The sequence below is a fragment of the Notechis scutatus genome, chromosome 8, assembly GCF_049901735.1.
Source record: "Notechis scutatus isolate UNSWTSFEM ecotype Mainland chromosome 8, rNotScu1.2, whole genome shotgun sequence".
Taxonomy (NCBI): domain Eukaryota; kingdom Metazoa; phylum Chordata; class Lepidosauria; order Squamata; family Elapidae; genus Notechis; species Notechis scutatus.
The window spans coordinates 4,647,534-4,666,502 of NC_142016.1; the positions used below are offsets into that span (position 1 = coordinate 4,647,534).

The following is an 18,969-nucleotide window of genomic DNA, read 5'->3' on the forward strand; positions in this document are numbered from 1 at the left end:
GACAAAGTCATTAAGCCATAAAAGGAATTGCCCAAAGCCCCTTCATTACATCACCCAGGAGGTGATAATCTGGATTATTTTAAATAATCTGGATTATTTAAAACCACGTGGAGGATTTGGGTTTTTTTGGCAGAGTGAGAGACTAAAGCTTGAAAGTCAGATGTCACATTTCTTTTCAGTCTCAACCAAGATTCAACCAAGCCTCGGATTCAAGACAATCTACAAAGTTACCCCTACATGGCCCCATGAGAGTCTGACAACCAACCAGGATACATTTCTTGCCACAGGAACAGGAAGTAAGTTCAAAGCCCAACAGAGAGTATAAATCTCTTTCCCTCTGTCACCCATGTGCTCATATTTTGCCTAGGATCTCAAAACCATGTGGTCCTGTTAACCATTAAACCATCCATCCAAGCAGTCTCCATGTTTCCAGTGTCTTTCTTCCCACTTGGAACTGAACCCAAATGGACATTTCTTCCAACACTAATGAACAGGTGGTTGGGTGTAGTGGTTAAAGCCACTAGAGTAGAAACCAGGAGATTGGAAATTAGCAATTTTCTGGTTGTGTCAGGTGTAAAAAAAGCCAAAAAAAATCTGGACAAAATGAGCAGATCAGGGAAGTATTTTTTAAATTGCTATTTGCAGATTTACAAGGATCTCACCTGACTTAGTGCACTCTCTTGAGAAAAACCAGATAAGCACTCCAGGGAATTGGGGTGGGAGGGCTGTAACATGTCTCCATCACTTCCTGCCCTTCAAGGATTCCAGGCTAGCCAGTCTCTTAACTCCTCTTAGTTAAGCTGCAGATTCTACCGCAGGTGGCCCTATTTAGATGACCAAACCCTCCTGGGCAGAGTGTTTCAGAGCTTTACCTATGCAGATGCTGTGAGGAATAAGCTGGATAAAGTTTCTCAGATTTGTGCTGGCTTGGACTCTGGTCTAGGAGCAGATCCTATGAAGGTAACTGTGGCTTGATTACTTGGGAGACATTTGATCTTGTTAATTCTGAGGAAATGGACAGGGTTCCTGTGATCACTAGCTTGGCCACCTCTATAGTATGCAATATGGGATACACTGCGTTATGCCAAAATTCCCTGGGGTTATCCAGTTTGTAAACATGTTTTTTTTTAGTTCCTTGGTCCTTATTTATCAATGTTTATGTTAAAGCCCTTGATCTTCTTTCTAACCAACTCTTGGTTCAATAGGGAGAATGCTACTTATTTATTTGATAAGTTAAAAACATCCATCTGTCGTTGCTCTGCCATGCAGGAAGTCCTTACCTTATGACCATAATTGAGCTTTACGATTATGGTTGTAAGTCATGACCATTGTAAAGTGAGTTATCAATGACCACATCGATTTTACAGTCTTTTTTTGCAGCAATTTTTATGCAAATGTGATAGTTGTAAAGCAAATGTTGTGGTTGTTAAGCAAACCTATTCACTATGAGGCAAGTAAATGCCAGTTTCCAAAAAACAGCACTGTAAATCATGGTCAAATGATCATAGGGTGCTGCAAACGGCTTTAAATGTCATAACTTCTGAACCTGATAAGTAAATTTTCAAGGATCCACTGTAACTTTGAACAATTGTTAAACAACTAGTTGTTAGTTCAGGACTACCAGTATTTTGGAAACCTTCATTTTCATTCCAGAATCTGAGAAATCCATTACCTCCCTTCTCTGTGGGGGCTGCTATGATCTGGAACAGGATCACAACTTTCCATCCAAGTGGGTAGTTCTAAGATTTCTTTCCATTTTTTAGGTCTAGCAGTAATGTCACAAGATAGTCCACAAGTAGGTTATCCTAGGAGTAATCTCAGCCACTTTTCACCTTGCTCCTTTATTAGCATCAGCAAAACCCCATCCTTGCAGAAGAAATGTCCATCATTTGTAGGAAGGAGCCCAAAGTGTCTATACGTTGTTCTTGACCCTTCTATTAAATTTTACTGTTTGGCCATCATTCTAATTCCCAATTTCGTTACATTTCACCGAGAATATCACAACTGGAATGATTCTGCAAATACTGCTGTAAATTTAACTGAAAGGTGATGACGTTAGCAATCCAGGTGAGCATAATTTTCAGATAAAAGTGGGGAAAAGAACAACAGCTCACCTGGAAAAGCAAAAGTCAGTGCCCTGTGAAGATACCAGCTTACATCATGACATATTAGCACTTTATGGAGTTGGGGAGGGGGAATAATACAATGATAACAAAATACACCAGAGACTTACTTCCTAGTTATTGTGTCCTTCATGCTCCATCTGAGTAATCTCCCTCTCTCTCTTTTTTTTTTTTTTTTTGCAATTGTTTTTATCCGTAATACTTCGATTTTAATCTGGATTGTTTAAAACCACATGGAGGATTTGGTTTTTTTTGGCAGAGTGAGAGACTAAAGCTTGAAAGTCAGAGGTCACATTTGTTTTCAGTCTCATGATATGTGATGTTTCTGTCAAGGGACATCATTGTTGGGTGGAGTTAGGGCATCACTTGGCCTTAATCCAGCCTTGTCTGTTTCTCACCTGGATGGTTTTTAGTAAAATGATTTAGTAAAATTTTGTCTGCTGAACAAATAAAAGGATCTTTCATTCTCTCTCCTTCTGCCTTGTTCCTCTGTTTCTTCCTAATAAAATTTGGATAGAAGTGAGGCTTTTCAATCTCATTTTTACTTCAAACACAGTTGGGCTAAAATTATATTTTCATCCAAGGCAATTATATCTTGAACATTTTTAACAGGAGATTCTGTTAACTTAATTATCAGTCTTTTTTCAGCACTCCTACTGAATTCAAATATATTGGTGAAACCCATCCCCTGTTCCTGGGGGTGGGGTTTTTTTGGCCCCTGTTTTGCTTATGACTCTCAAATCGATCAATTACTCTTACAGGAGTGTTGGTTTAACCTTAAATGAAGTACAGTAGGGAAAATAATGCATCAAAGATGATAAAACAGCCAAGAAGTAGACAAGGGACAAAATCTTCCTTTCTCTGATGCCCTAGAAATAGAACTTTCCAGTCAAACAGTTCTTATAACACCAATTGTCTAAATTTGGAGTCAAGAAATTGCTTGTATTCACATGAAGTTAGGAAAAAAAAATAGGCATTTGAGAAAAGCCACTTTTCTAGTTTTGGCCTTTTCTTTCATGTTGATGATTTCTTAGCCAAAAAAAAATAAAATTATTCCAGTATGGCAAAAAATCATTGCTTTTTGAAAATTTTTACACAGTCCAAGTTCCAGTTAGCAGAATGTTAAGTCTGGGCTCTGGAGAGTAATATCAACACACGTGCAAATTATATGTGTTCCATTGGGCACTGTTGGGCTTCAGGTTTAGTGACCATGATTTAGATACAAGATTTTCTGATGTTTCACTAGTAATGGTGGCGTCAGAGGCAAGATGGTCTACTCAGACAAAGAGTAGGACTGACTGGGCTCCTGCCTAGAACTAAATACTAGGCATCCTGCCAGATAAAGCCAGGACTGCCTAGTCCATCTTTAGTCTATCCCTAGCTTTACAACCTGTCTAGACCATGGTCACTGAACCCTAAAGCCCAACAGATACTAGCCATGAAAGCTGACATCAGTATATGTGTATTCTCTTCTTTGATGTTTTATTCTCATCTGCCTCCCTACAACAAGAATGGTTGAATTGGTGGTGTCATTGTAAATAGAATGTTGACCAGAATTATCAGTGTCCAGTTCAAATCCATGCTTGTGGGACCTTGCTTCAATAATTCCCTTTGCAGAGTCCTTGGTGCTCTCTGAGCTTAGTTGTTTGCCTGCAGATGTTTCATAACCTAACTAGGTAACATCAGAGCTCAGTGCTTGCAAATGGGCAAAGAACCAAGCTCAGAGCACCAAAGATTCCAGTTCAACCTTGAGTTGCATATATTCTCTTTCATTGGTGTTCTGGGTTAAGATTTGGGAAACCTTGCGTTAATGTCAGGTGTGAAACATTAAGTCCACATGTGAAGGTTTAATGTATTTATTGCTAAAACCATATGCACCAGGAATCTTGGCTAACTATTAGCACCTGGTTAGAGTTAGATAAGGGCCAATGGTAGTTAAGGTTAGGGTTAAGGTTGTTACTATGTATTCCAGGCTGATCCCTCTTTTCACACCTCCTCCTGGTTCTGCTAGCCTTTCTTCTACAACTAATCCTCCACTCTTACCTCCCCACATAATTGTCAAGTGTTTCGGTTAGGATGCAAAAAGCAAGGATTCTTTGGATTGCATTTGCCTGAATTGCTTGAGCAAATTAGCACCAAGACAAATAGCAAAACTCTTTGGTTGTCATTTGGCTTTGGCTTTGTGCCAGTCCTGTCATCCTTTGCAGCCATGCCAATTCTCTGGAAGGAAGAAGGGAATTTCAACAAGAATCACAATGAAAGAAAGCTGCACCTTCTTTCTCAGACATGGTCCTTTAGGAATTTTGCACCTGAGCTTCCAGATTTTGGGCTGCGGTCTTTGTTTCTAGGTATCCTCTTTGCTCTTTCCCTATACATTTCTGTCACATTTTTATGCTTGAAGTTGACAGGGCTGTTGCATGATGAGCTTTACAGGATAGTCTCTGCTAGGGTTTTTTTTCCCCTCCTCCAGGGTTACATGTGGTATTACAGGCAGCTGAAACACATTTTCAGGGGTTCCCAGAAAATGGGATGTGGGAAGGGGAGAAGAGACATTCTGGCATTATGTAATTCTCCAATGGAATCCCTTCTCAGCTGTGAACTCATTGGGTGGTCACTGGTAGTTAGCTGGCTGCAATTCATCAAGAGTCAATTTATCTGTGAACTTGTGGCCCATTGCTCCATTCATTAATAGGAACAGGACCAAATTAAGCTCTGATCCATTTCTCACATTGAGCCAGTTTTGGGATCAGATATCTGTCCTCAAAATCAACCACAGTTAACCAAAATACATGACTTCTGATGTATTTTTCATGAAGCATCTGCATTAAAAGTTGGAGATGCAGGGTTAGGCACTATATCCCTTTGCACACACAATGCTCCATCTTTTCTATGGAGATTCTCAATCATCCAGTCATGGTTGTCCCAAAAGTGCTTTTCAAAAGGCAACTGGCCTTTCCTAGTTTTTTTCCTTGAAAACATTTTGCTTCTCATCCAAAAAGCTTCTGAACTTCTTCAGAACTGAAGAAGTTTCTTGGATGAGAAGCAAAATATTTTCAAGGAAAAAAAAACCAAGAAAATCCAGTTGGTTTTTGAAAAGCAGTATTGGGACAATCCTCCATCTTGCTAAAATGTGTAAGAAGCTGTGGTTCTTTAGAACCTACCAGCACTCCTTCCCAGTGGTGTTGAATTTCAACAACATTTGGAGACCATGAGTATTCCCACTCCTAAAAGCAAAGCTAACTTGTACTTGTATCTACAACAGTTCATTTAATGACTGTTTGAAGTTACAATGGCACTGAAAAATGTCTTATGACCATTTGCACACTTATGGTCATTGCAGCATCACCATGATCACATGATCAAAATTTGGACACTTGGCAATTGGTTCATATTTATGACAGTTGCAGTGCCCCTGATCATCTTTTGTGACTTTCTGACAAGCCAAGTCAAAGGGGAAGCCAGATTCACTTAACAACCATGTTACTAATTGAACAGCTGCAGTGATTCACTTAACAAATGTGGCAAGGAAAGTCATAAAATGGGGCAAAATGCACTCAACAAATTTCTCACTTAGCAACATAAATTCCGTGTTCAATGATGGTCATAAATCAAAGTCTACCTGTATTAATAGCCCATGTTAACCTAATATTCTGTCTTCAGCAAAGCTGTATTATCTTAATCCTAAGGAGGTCAAAGCCTCCTGCGAAAGGAATAGTGAAAGTATACAATGAATTTCTATGAGTTATAACAATAAAAAGAGCAGGTGCGTCCTCCCATTCCCAGGCATCTTGGACTTCTAATCCCAGCAGCCCCAGGTGCCATGGCTAAGATACACCTCATCTTTAGGAGGTTACCAGTCTGGAGGAGAAAGCTCTCCCGTGTGGTACAAATTAGGGCCAAAAAATCATACCAAGATCCACAAAGATCACATTCTCACAGCCCTTAAGATTGGATCAGATTTAGGCTCCATTCGTCTACAAAAAGTCTTCTGGGTCGGAGAGCTTAGCTAAAAAAAATTCAGCTTGGGGCACATTAAATGGTTATTTCCTGTAGAAACTGGATTCTTCCCTGTGTGATCCAGAATGACTATTCTGAGCCAATCTCCCCCCCCCTCCCCGAAATAAGCCAAGGCAGGACTAACTTTCAGTAAGTGGTAGAAACTTGCACTTACTAGCTCTGAGGCCCCAGAGAGTAAATACTGGTTTCTTGCTTTCTACATTGATGCATTTTTCCCTCCATTGTCTTTTATTTATTGAAGTCAGTGACCTGATCAGCAGGAGCTTAAGTAGAAATAATTGGGGTTAAACTTCATTGGACTAGTTTTATCGTTACCACTAATGAATTGTTTGCATCATAGAGACTGGGACAAATGTTTTCATCCCTGCATCCCATGACCCATCACTCCTCTCTAAAATACCTTGTTTGTTTTGCCTGTCAAATTTCTTGCTTCCATATCTGGTCTTCCCACAAAAGGACTGGGAAGTGATGATGGGAAGACCACTTATTCTCGAGGCCCCAGAGATCTACAACCAAATTAAGCAGAGCCCACCAGGCGAGATGGACCGATGGCTCCACTCAACAGGAAGAGACTTTCTGGGCTGCTGCAATAGCAAGAGTTGGACACATCACAGAAGCTTGGCTCCTCTTTGTGGCAACTTCTGCGCCCGGCCAAATCTCATTAAGATGCTTCGAACCAAAGGTTGAGAAACAGACTGAACTAGACACAGCAAAAAGTTGGGGAAGATCTGGCAGAAGTTCCCTTGCCTCCGGGCCTTTGTTCCCATCCCAGCTGGGCTTGATTAAGTTCTTTTGGCATTCCGGCACGTTTGTGAGCTGCTCGTTTCCAGCTCGGGGGCCTGGCGCAACAGCAGTCCTTCATCACTGAGTCAGACTAGAGTTGCAAGGGTGGGTGAGTGGGTGTGGGGGGAATCTTTACTTCTCCACCTCTGGAGAGAAGAGCCAGAAAGGGAGGGGGGTGAAGGAGCCGAAAGGCATTGTGAGCTGAGTTCTCCTGGAGGTATTCTCCAATTCTAAGGATTCCTCCAATTTGCTTTGCAAGAGAGATCGGAAGCTGCCTTTTTCTGTCTCTCCCAATTCCCTGCTTGCGGCTTCTTGGAAGATCAGAAAGAAAGGGGGAGTTCTAAAGAACGTGAAAGTTGGAGCTGACAGTTGCCAGATCCAACGGTGACGTAGGCTGCAAGTCCGTTCGCTTGCTTGCTTGCTGGGGACACAGTTTCACACTCATCTTAGAAACATGGCCAGCTGTGTGTAGCACCTCCAGCAGGTAAGAGAAATGGCTCTGTCCCAGCATGGTTTGCAGTTAGCTTTCTAACGACTGTATTCTGGGCAGCAGGAAGTTTCCCTCTGCTTTGATCCTTGTGAAGTAGCAAGCGGGGGTTGCTAGAAGGCCCCTTTGGAGGGGGCAGATTAGCAGCCCAGCAAAACCGATGAACTCAGAAGTTGCGTCTTGGATCCTGGGTTATTAAGCTGCTCAAAAATTATCCCTTATCTGCTTAATGTTGGGTGTATGTGTTGAGAGGGGGGTTGTATTTAGTAAAGACACACAAGGGAGCCCAGGAAGATGTGAAAGAGAAAAGTCAAGCGCTCCGTCCTGCATCATAGACTATTTCACAAATACTTCCAGATGTGTTTTACACATTGTTTTATCTAAAGAGATTAATCGAGCAACTCTGCAGGAGAAATGAAGTTTTTGAACCAGATGGTCTAGTTGCATCATGCTAGAAACATCCCTCTCAAAAGGGTCTGGAGAGAAAATATTGTAGGACGTAGACTTACATACAGATTTCCAAAGAGATTGTGGCAGGGGCTTTTATAGGACCGATTTTAGGACTATTTTTGTTGCCAAAGCTCATGTCTTTTATTTTTCTTGGGCATTCTAATCCACTGAAACTTCTAGCCGTAAGTCATCAGTTGGTGAACTGCACGTTCTTCTTAAATTCGGGTTCCTTAGTGATCACACAAAGCTTTAAAAATGGCTAAAACCCTCTGGAGGAGCCCCCCTACTCTAGTTTATGACTTGGCTAAGTTCCTCAAGTTTTTACAGACGATATTTCCTGTAGAAGTTAACTTCTGTAAGCTATGGAATCATTTTGACCTAACATTTTAGCCTTTGAGAGGTTGTTACTCAAATTATTTCAAGTGCTGAATTATCCAGATGGTTCATAAATGGCTGGGTAAACGCCTGAGGGCAGGAGAACCTCACAACTTCCCATCTTACATTCATGCCACACAATGATAAGTATCTGTTTCTCCTCTAGTCAGCAAAGCCCTTGTGGTCCTGTGATTGGAGCTGCATTGTGGAGTTTCTTTTCTGTTTGGGATCTAAGGGTTGCCACCTCTATTTTAGTCTACTCTTTCCATCGGCATAGATTGCTCAAACCTAAATGTTTCTCCTCCTCCTTGGTGTAGTGAACCAGATCAATGCTAGCTCTTCCTTCACTCTCGAGATATGTTGGGATACAGCTCCCCTCATTTTCTCCCAACATGTCTACACCACTTCCAAGAGTAGATGGGACCACTTAATGAGGGAGTAAGGAGCAAGGGAAAGAATAAGTGCAAGTGTCCTGGATCCCTTGCTTCTTTGGAAACGTGAACCGAAATTGTGTGACAGTGGAAAAATTAATGCACATCCCATTTGACTCCAAGACGGTTGGGGCAATAATCTCATGATCTCATCAGAAAGATAGGAGTTGGAATTTTTAAGCCCAGTTTGCTTTTCCCCCTCCTCTTCTTAATGTACTGATTCTGTCAAGTGTCAGTGTATCTATTCTCTTACTTCCCATCTGAAAATCACTTAAGAATTTATATTACTGTAATTCAAGTTTGAAACTGAATTTCACTGGAACAACCCTGTGGTGGGGGACCATGTGGGGCTCTAACCCTGATATTTTTGTCTACCAATTCAGTGTTAGAGCAACCCTTATATACCGTCTACACTTTAAAACATTTTTAAAGGTTCATCTCTCAGAATTCAGTAGCAACCTACTTTGGGCCAAATAGACCAGCTTCTGGTGCCTTCATAGTTTGAAGAGTTGGCATTACTTTCGAAGCCATAAAAACCCTGGACCAAGGAATATGGAGGGTTTCCATTTTGTACAGGCTGTTCCTGCCTGATCCTATGTCTCTACAATCTGCCCTCAACTTGCAACCATTTGTTTAGCAACCGTTTTAAATTACATCATCGCTTTAAAAAAAAGGTGACTTACAACTAGTCCTTGCACTAGGATACTGCAGTATCTTAACATAGAATAACACAGTTGGAAGGGATCTCATCTAGTCCAACCCCCTGCTCAAGCAGGGGTCTATTCCAAATATTAGCCTCTACCTAGGATTGAACTCACAGCCTCCTGGTTGTGAAGTGGGAACTCCACCTCTAGGCTACCACACTGGTGTTAAATAAAGCAACAGGACCCAAATTCAGGCATTTGGCAATTGGCAAGTAGTTGGGATGGTTGCAGCATCCCGGGACGGAGTGGGGGTGGCTCACATGGTTAGGATGCTGGGTTGACAATTTGCAAGCCTGCGTTTGAAGCCCGAGTGCTGCTGTTGCGTCAGAGTGAACTCCCGTTCCTTGCTCCATCTCCTGCCCACCTAGCAGTTTGAAAGCAGGAAAACACAAGTAGATAAATAGGTAACACTTTGGTGGGCTCATTAACAGAGACAGGAAAGAAGGCCCCAATGAAGTCACTGGCTAATCCTTTCACCACGGAAGCGCTTTGGTGCTTCAGACATGGGAGGAGGAGGAGGAGTAGCATCCTGAGGTCAAGTGGTTGCCATTTGCGACCTTCCCAGCCAGCTTCTGTTAAGCAGAGTCAATGGGGGAAGGTAGATTTGCTTAAATGACCATGTGACTCGCTTAGCAACTGTGGTGAATCATTTAACAATGGTGGCAAAAAGTAAAATTGGGAGTGACTCCTATAACAATGCTTTATTTAGCAATGGAAAGTCTGGTTCTAATTGTGGTTGTCAGTTGAGGACTACTTTCATCTTATTGGACGTAAAATCAGGATGGAAGGCTGTAAATGTTAATTTCAACTTTTCAACACCATTTTCATTGGCTGCCAGGGTTTCCTTACTGATTTGCAACTATTCTCTAATATATGCACGAAAAGTGATGTGCATTTTTGTATCCCTTCCACGAAGCATGTTTTTGTTCACTTTTCTAATAGAAACACCTTTTGTAAATACAGATAGTCCTTGACTTCCAACAGTTCATTTAGTGACCATTCAAAATTACAACAGCTACTGAAAAAAGTGACTTATGACCATTTTTCACCTTTATGTCCATTGCAGCTTCCCTATGGTCACGTGATTTACATTCAGATGCTTGATAACTAACTCATATTTATGACCATTGCAGTGTCCCAGAATCATGTGATTCCCTTTTGTGACCTTCTGACAAGCAAAAACAATGAAACCCAGTTCACTTAACGACGGTGTTACTAATTTAAGAACTGCAGGGATTCACTTAACAAATGTGGCGAGGAAAATCATAAAATGGGGCAAATTCACTTAACCAATTTCTCATTTAACAATATAAATTTTGGGCTCAATTGTGGTCGTAAGTTGAGGACCACCTGTAATAGGATGTGCTTTTATTAATACTTTTCAATAAAATGTATTTTTTTGGTTTCTAGATAGTTTTTGCACTCAGCAAGTTCATCTAGAAAGTGAAGTTAGTTCATTTCTCCAGAAACTGAATCCCAATTCATAGAAGAGTGGAATAAGAAGGGACTACCAAGATCTTCTAATCTAACACTCAGCATTTTATGATTAAACCAATTAAACTGGTATTTCTTAACCATGACAAGTTTAAAAAGTGTGGACTTCAACTCCCAGAATTCCCCAGCCAGCATGGAGAATTTAAAAGCCACAGACCCCCTAAATTAACTCTTCCGCTGTATCTTTCTATGGATCTTTCTATCAGAAAGTTTTTTCCTTTTATTCAACCAAGATCCAACTACCAGGAGCTGCAACATCAATCCATTATTTCTGGAAAATCCATAACAGTAAAGGCTAGCATTTTATCCACTCTGTCATTTTCCCACAAAAGTATTTATTTTCCCATTATATTCATTTTACAGATACTTTTATTTTTAAAAAATTAATGTACTTTTATTTAAGATGTATAAGATTTCCTGTACTCCCCTCATTTTAGAATGGCAATATAGAACACAGTTTTAAGTAAATAATTTGTCTTTGTTGGATATTTTACATAAAGTTCTTCAAGTCTGTTGAAACATTTGCTTCTAGTTGATTTTGACACTGGGAAGAATTTATTCGGTCTTACCCAGAATGGACTGTCTTTTTCAGAGATCAAATTGTTAGTATGAAAGCACACAGAAGTTTTTCTTGATTCTAACACCTCTTGAAAATATTATTAGCAGCTGGCATAAGTTTAGCTTTGAAGAAGTGTATCAGGATCCAGAAAATCAAGGCATTTTTGCCAGAAATCAGCACAAGTCTAAATTAGATTGCTGCTGAATTTGCCTCAAGGAAATTTAAGATAAGTACTTTTATTTCCAGCACAGTGTGTGCTGTCCAGCAGGAAATTTGGTAATAGTTTGAAAGAAAAGCCAATCGTTTTCAAAAGGTATTCTATTCATTTTCAAAATCAAATTTGACCAAAGTAAGGCTAAACCAAACTGAAAATGTGAAGAATTTTTCTAAAATATTTTTTTCCCAAATTACAAAGAATGTTACATTTAAAAGCATTCACAAATGCCTTTTGTTGCTATAGAGGGCTTATTGTAGAAGGACAGGCAGAGTCAAGAGGTGGAATCAAGAGAGGAATCAGCCTGGAATCATTATGTTGCCACAAGAGGTCTAAGTCAAACCCATCTTGAATTCTTTTAATTCTTATCTAGTGCCAATTTAGTGCTGACTGTTAAATTGACTAGATTCTGGTATATAGGCAGGACCAATAAATCACTTTAACTGGAACTTATAGTGTGGTCCTGACTTTTCATGCTGGAGATTTGTTTACAGAATGTGGTAAAAAATATTAAGATGATGGTGTGCATCACAGAAGAAAACCAAAACAGAATAATAGAATAACAGTTGGAAGGAACCTTGGAGGTCTTCTAGTCCAACCCCTTGCTCAAGCAGGAGACCCTATACCATTTCTGAAAGTGGTTGTCCAATCTGTTCTTAAAAGCCTCTAGTGATGGAGCACCCACAACTTCTGTAGACAAGCTGTTCCACTGGTTGAGTGTTCTCACTGTCAAGAAATTTATTCTTAGTTCTTGGTTGTCTGTCTCCTTGGTTAGTTTCCATCCATTGTTTCTTGTCATGCTTTCAGGTGCTTTGGAGAATAGATTAACCCCTTCTTCTTTGTGACAGTCCACAAATATTGGAAGATGGCTATCATGTCACCCCAGTCTTTCTTTTCATTAGGCTAGACATACACAATTCCTGCAACCATTTTATGTTTTATCCTACAGTCTCCTGATCATCTTTGTTGCTTTTTCTCTTCAATTGCCCTGTGATGGTTGCCATCTTGACTTTTTAAACTATAGTCCATGGACCCCAGTTGCTATGTATGTGGCAATAGATGGAGGAGTCTGGAGTAAGGAGGGAGTAAGATTTGGTGAAAGAAGCCAAAGGTGCTGTTTAGTGAGGCAGGTAAAAGAAAAAGAGATAACTTGAGTAGAGAACTCAGTTGAAGGAGTAGCAGCTCTGGGAAATTTGATGCTTCTTTTTAAACAAAACAAAAGAACAAAAAAACCAGCAACATATCCTAAAACTAAACAAAGTCCCCAAATTCTGGACCCTGTGATATTACAACATTGCCTTCCAGAAGGCGGAAAATAGTGTAGAGAGAAAGAGGACTGGTTTTGTGCAGCTAAAAACACTGCTGGCTTCAGAGAACACTGATTTCAGAAGAGCTGCCTCCTCTTTTCATGGATCCCACCTAGATCTTTGCTTTATAGGAAGGAATCGGAGACCCAAGCTCTGTAAAGGACCTTGGAATACTCACCTCTAATGATCTAAGTGCTAGAGCCCACTGCAACTACATAGCCAAAAAGGCATTAAGAGTTGTTAACCTAATCCTACGTAGCTTTTTCTCTGGTAATATCACACTACTAACCAGAGCATACAAAACATTTGCTAGACCAATACTCGAATACAGTTCATCAGTCTGGAACCCACATTACGTATCTGATATTAGCACAATTGAGAAAGTCCAGAAATATTTCACAAGAAGAGTTCTCCACTCCTCTACTCGTTGTAGAATACCTTATGCCACCAGACTTGAAATTCTAGAACTAGAAAACCTTGAATTATGCCATCTTCGGTCTGATTTAAGCATGGTATATAAAATCATACATTGCAATGTCCTACCTGTCAATGAATACTTCAGCTTCAACCATAACAACACAAGAGCACACAATAGATACAAACTCAAAGTTAACCGCACCAAACTTGATTGCAAGAAATACGACTTCAGCAATAGAGTGGTCAATGTCTGAATACTTCTACCCGACTCTGTAGTTTCTTCCCCAAACCCCAAAAACTTTAACCTTAGACTGTCTACTATTGACCTCACCCCTTTCCTAAGAGGTCTGTAGGGGGCGTGCATAAGCGCACCAACGTGCCTACCGTCCCTGTCCTATTGTTTCTCTTATTCTTCTTTTATTTTTCTTATATGTATTCATTTCATGTATTCACAACTATGTATACACTTATACTTATTATCTTGTAAACAATTGGCAAATCAAATAAATAAAAATAAATAAATAAAATCCACAGAAGGGGTTCAAAAAAATTATGGAGGCCACTGTGACTACAGGATTGGAGCTTGAGTCTCTTGTATAGCTTGCCTAGAAAAGCAATGGAGCTTCATTGACACGGTTGCAATCACCATCCTGACTTTTTGATCATCCTTCCCCATGGATGCTTCCAGTAGAAAGACAGCACATTGGATGGCTGCTCTTTACAGTGTCACGATCCAGGGAAAATATGAGAGGGTTGTGATCTCACAAAAAAACCACAGAAGACTCAGAAAGGCAGACTACGAGCTCTGCAGGAGAAGGTGGGAGAAGTTGGCCACGGCTGCTTTCCTCCTGAAAAGATAAGAAATCAAATAGATGAACAGAAACAAAAGCAGAAACTGTTCCCAGCACAGGAAATGTTGTGAAAGGAAAAAAAATGAAAGTGGGAATGGCGAAATTCATTTCAGAGGATGCCTGAAACGCCCTTTAGGAATGCTGTTGCTAACTTCTGTTGCCATTCTGATAACTTCACAGCATTCAAAGGCTTCAAATTTCAGTAACACAACCCTCCTTCTGGGATGGTTGAACAACTAGGTCTAGTTGTTGGTGCACAATACAGATAATAATCTTTGACATGACCACCATTGAGCCCAAAATTTCTGCTGCAAAGGGAGACAGTGAGGTGAATTTTGGCCCATTTTATGACCTTTCTTGCCACAGTTGTTAAGTGAATCACTGTGCCAACTCATAAAATATTTTGTATACATATTTTATAGTTGTCAACAGAAAGAAGGGGGGAGAGTTTCAAAGAGCAGGCAGGAGAGTGGAATCAAAAGTACATTCCATTCATATTTTCTTCAGAGACTGATTAGATGACTGAAGCTTCTGCCTTGCAAAAATCTAATTGGAAGGCATGATTGATGACTCTTGACTATGGAAGTATTTCATTGGATGATACACCCAGAGGGGTGGGGCTGGGGGTAAAGCAGGATCAAGGGTGACAGTGAATTACGTATCTCAGTTGGCCTGTGCCCAGGCTAATGCCGGCATGTTAACTTCTAATAAATCCTTTCAAGGTTTGGGAGTGTGGCTCGATGCTCATGATTTAACTGGAGTAACAGCCGGAATCCTGACACAGTGCAGTTGTGAAGTTAGTAAACAAGGTTGTTAAGTGAATCCGGCTTCCCCATCGACTTTGCTTGTCAGAAGGTCGCGAAAGGGGATCATGTGATCCTGGAATACTGCAACCAGTTGTCAAGTGTCTGAATTTCGACCATGGGGATGCTGCGATGGTTGTAAGTGTGAAAAACGGTCATAAATCACCTTTTCGGTTTAAATGGTCACTAAATGAACTGTTGTAAGTCAAGGGCTCCCTGTATGCTTTCTTTAACGCACTTGATGTTGAAGGAAATGCTGCACCATATCAATCACATTTCGTGTGAGTGGTAGGGAAGTGAAAAGGCAAGTAGGGTGTAATGTTTGAGGGTTCAAGTTTGAGGTGACTTGGGCTAGTCAGTATCTAATAGACAAAACAACAGGGAAAACATTCTATACAGAAAATTCTTGTTTAGCTACCACAATAGGGATCGGCAACTTGGTCATTAAGTGAAGCAGTCAGTAAGTGAACCTGACAACTTATCCTCTGATCTCAGCTTTCCTTTTCTTTACAGACCTGCAAAGATCATAAATGCAAACACTGGTCAAAAATTACTTTTTCATCTTCATTGCCACTATGCACTCAATGAGGACTATCTCTACATGCTACCTAGAGCTCTGAAAAGAAAATGGGATATAAATCTAACTCTGCATGGTAGCCAAACAGAAATGTTTTAGCTGTTACTGCTTCTTAGAGAGCTAGGAATTAACTCTGGTGCATTTATTGCAATATAAAGTATTTTAAAGATATGGCAGTAAATCTTCAAATCTGTCTTGGGTGCCTCCCTTGTCTCTATTTGACGAGGATTTCATGAATTGGATCCATGTTGATTCCACTGCTTGGAACCATTCAGAAAAAAAAAAACCTTCAGCCAAGCTCCAGCTCCAGCTGCAAGTCTTTGGACTTAGACTTATTTGGCCCAATAAAATGCATGCGCACGAAACTACCCAAACTGATATAAATCAATTTAGAGACTTACCCTGATCCTCCCATAGACCGTACCACCTTATTCCCTTGCAATGAGATATTCTAGCATCTCTGTGTCTATCTCTAGAGATTAAGAGCATTTTTTCCCACATCTTTTCTCATAATTCGGTTGAAAAATTCAATCAAAGTTAAACATATTAAAATTCCATTGATTTCACTAGGGCAATTAAGTTGGATGTGTGTGTGTAAGAGAGAGAGAGAGAGAGAGAAAGACAGAGAAAGAGACAGAGAGACAGACAGAGAGAGGGAGGGAGGGAGAAAGAGAGAGAGAGAGAGAATGGGGTTTCCAAGTACTCCTTAATAAAATACACTCAAATACGACCTTACATTCAGTTAACTGAAAATATGCTCCATAAAACTGAGAAAATCTATTTTGAAAAAAAAGCATCTGCAAGATGATGTCATAAAAATGATGCTTGTGCCTCTCAGGAATTCAGGGCGAGGGATAAAAACAATGCCGGTTACATAAATTAGCAAACTTGATATTCCATAGATCCTAACCCTATCGTCATGTTCTACTTCTACCACATTTCTGTTGAATTTCCTACTCTGACGTATACTTTTTTGGGGGAACAACCTGGTCAAGTTGATTGTGGAATTCTCATTTTCTATGTGTCCATGATCCTACCATAGACTAACCAGAATAAGTGAGGTTAAAATTAGCCAAGCTTAGCAGGCTTAGCAAGGTTTTAAGTGGCCTGGTTAAATTTAAATTTAAAACGAGGACAACCAAACAGTGGAATGGCTTCCCTCTGGAAGCTGTAAGTGCTCCATCACTGGAGGTTTTCAAGAAGAGATGGGACAGCTATTTGTCCAGAATGGCATAGGATCTCCTGCTTGAGCAGAGGGTTGGACTAGAGGACCTCCAAGGTCCCGCCCAGCCCTATGATTCTATGAGTGGTGGGATTCTAGTGGCAGGATTCTATTTTTTTTTTACTACCAGTTCTGTAGGCGTGGCTTGGTGGGCGTGGCAGGGGAAGGATACTGCAAAATCTCCAGTCAGAGGTGGGATTTGCCAGTTCTCCGAACTACTCAAAATTTCTGCTACCAGTTCTCCAGAACTGGTCAGAACCTGCTGAATACCAGCTCTGGACGTATGCACTAAATTTATTGAGTGAACCTGTCCATTCCTTGTGAAACTTCAACAGAGGTATAGCTAGCTATCTGACATACAAACATACCTGCACATAATAGACAGAGTTTGATCTCTCTCTCTCTCTCCCCCACACACACACATGATCAATTTGATCTCTAACTCTGTCTTAACTCTGTCTTCTCTATCTTTATCTCTTTCTCTCATTATCTCTCTCTCTCTCTCTCTCACACACACACACACACACACACACACACACACACACACACATAAAGACAGGGTTTGATATCTAACTCTATCTTACTCTCATACACAAGCAGTTTGATCTCTAACACTCATCTCTCTCTCTCTCTCACACACACACACACACACACACACACAAACATTACACACATGCACACATAATAAAGACAGGGTTTGATCTCTAACTCTATCTTATTCTCTCTTTATCTCTTTCTCTCATTATCTCTCTCTCTCTAGCTCTCTCTCTCTCTCTTTCTCACAGACACACACACACAAACATACACACATGCACACATAATAAAGACAGGGTTTGATCTCTAACTCTCTCTCTCTCTCATGAGCGCTTTAGCTCTGTCTATCTATCTAGTTCTATCTATCTCTATCTCTCTCACACCTATCAACATATACACACACATAATAGACAGGATTTGATTTCTGTGTTTTACAGTAGACAATTTTTTTACATAAATATAATTTCTTTCTTGCCTGAAAGGAGTAGCTTATCTGGTTATATTGTATTTGTCAATCATCTACTGATATTGAATGTAGTTTCTCTTGCGAGGGAGATTTATTTCTCAGCCTGCAAGTTCTGATAGCATGATAACAATTGTTCCAGGAATGAGATGGCATTTTAGATTGCCTATTTCTTTGCTTTACTGTAATGAACTTTGTTTTAATTTGCTGCATCCATATTCTTCAACACTGCTGGTTTTATTGCAGCTTTATTTATGACTGAATGTAAAACAATAATAAAAATAATATTATTGAAGACAATGTGACTTTTTAATAGAAAGTTTGAAATATGAAACTCATCCATAATGTGATGTCTTTAAGGAAAAGCATAATCCAAATGAGCACAAATAGCATTAGAAACATGCTGGTTGCCAAACATTTGCCAAAGAAAGTGGTTCTTTATATAACACAGAATAATATTCCGGCAATGTGCTAAATTCATCATATGAAAAATCTCTACACGTTGAAAATGCCAAAGTGTTTCTGTATACAGCCAAAGAAAGTTAGAGCAGGTCAGACTACAGCTCATTTGGGAGATTTCCCTGATTCAAAGCAAACCTGAATCAACTGTGCGAACGTCAAAAAAATTGGAAATCAGTTGGAGATCACTTCCTCCAACTGTTAATTTGATATTTAAAACTCCATATCTTAACAAAAATGCAGCAAACCCTTCAGATTTCCCTCAGTTTTGAAAAAGAAGGAAACAAACAAACAAACAAACAAATAAATTTGCAATTTTTCTTTTTGTAAGTTTAAAATGGACTACTGTGTTAAAACCCTTAGCTCCCTTTCTCCTCAAATTTGGCAATTCACTCTGACAAGATCCAACATTTAACTGACTTTCCTGAAATCAATTAATGTACACACACATACATAAGAACACATACACATATATGAAAAAAAGTGAGTTGCTTTTCCTTGCATAGCAAATGGGGAAATCTAGGGAAAGGGGGTTTCCTTGAAGTAAGATTACATTGAAGTATAGTAGGTGGCTCCTGAAGGGGGCTTAATTTTGCAAAACAGCAAACTAAATCATCAGACATCCTATCTCAGCAGGAGGAACTTTTTAAGTCTCCAAGAAGCTGCTGCCAGATGACATCTTGAAACAACCCCATACAC

The 18,969-nt window shown here is 40.0% G+C and overlaps 1 protein-coding gene across 6 annotated transcripts in view; it reads left to right on the top strand.

The window, feature by feature from the left end:
- Nucleotides 1–7,081: 7,081 nt before the first annotated feature.
- The window catches only part of COL16A1 (collagen type XVI alpha 1 chain), a 234,413-nt gene continuing 222,525 nt past the window's right edge, over nt 7,082–18,969 (top strand). For all 6 annotated transcript variants that reach the window (XM_087970506.1, XM_087970507.1, XM_087970509.1 and 3 more), the window contains exon 1: nt 7,082–7,407. The gene's annotated coding sequence lies outside the window, so the exon portion shown is untranslated. The remainder of the gene's footprint in view (nt 7,408–18,969) is intronic.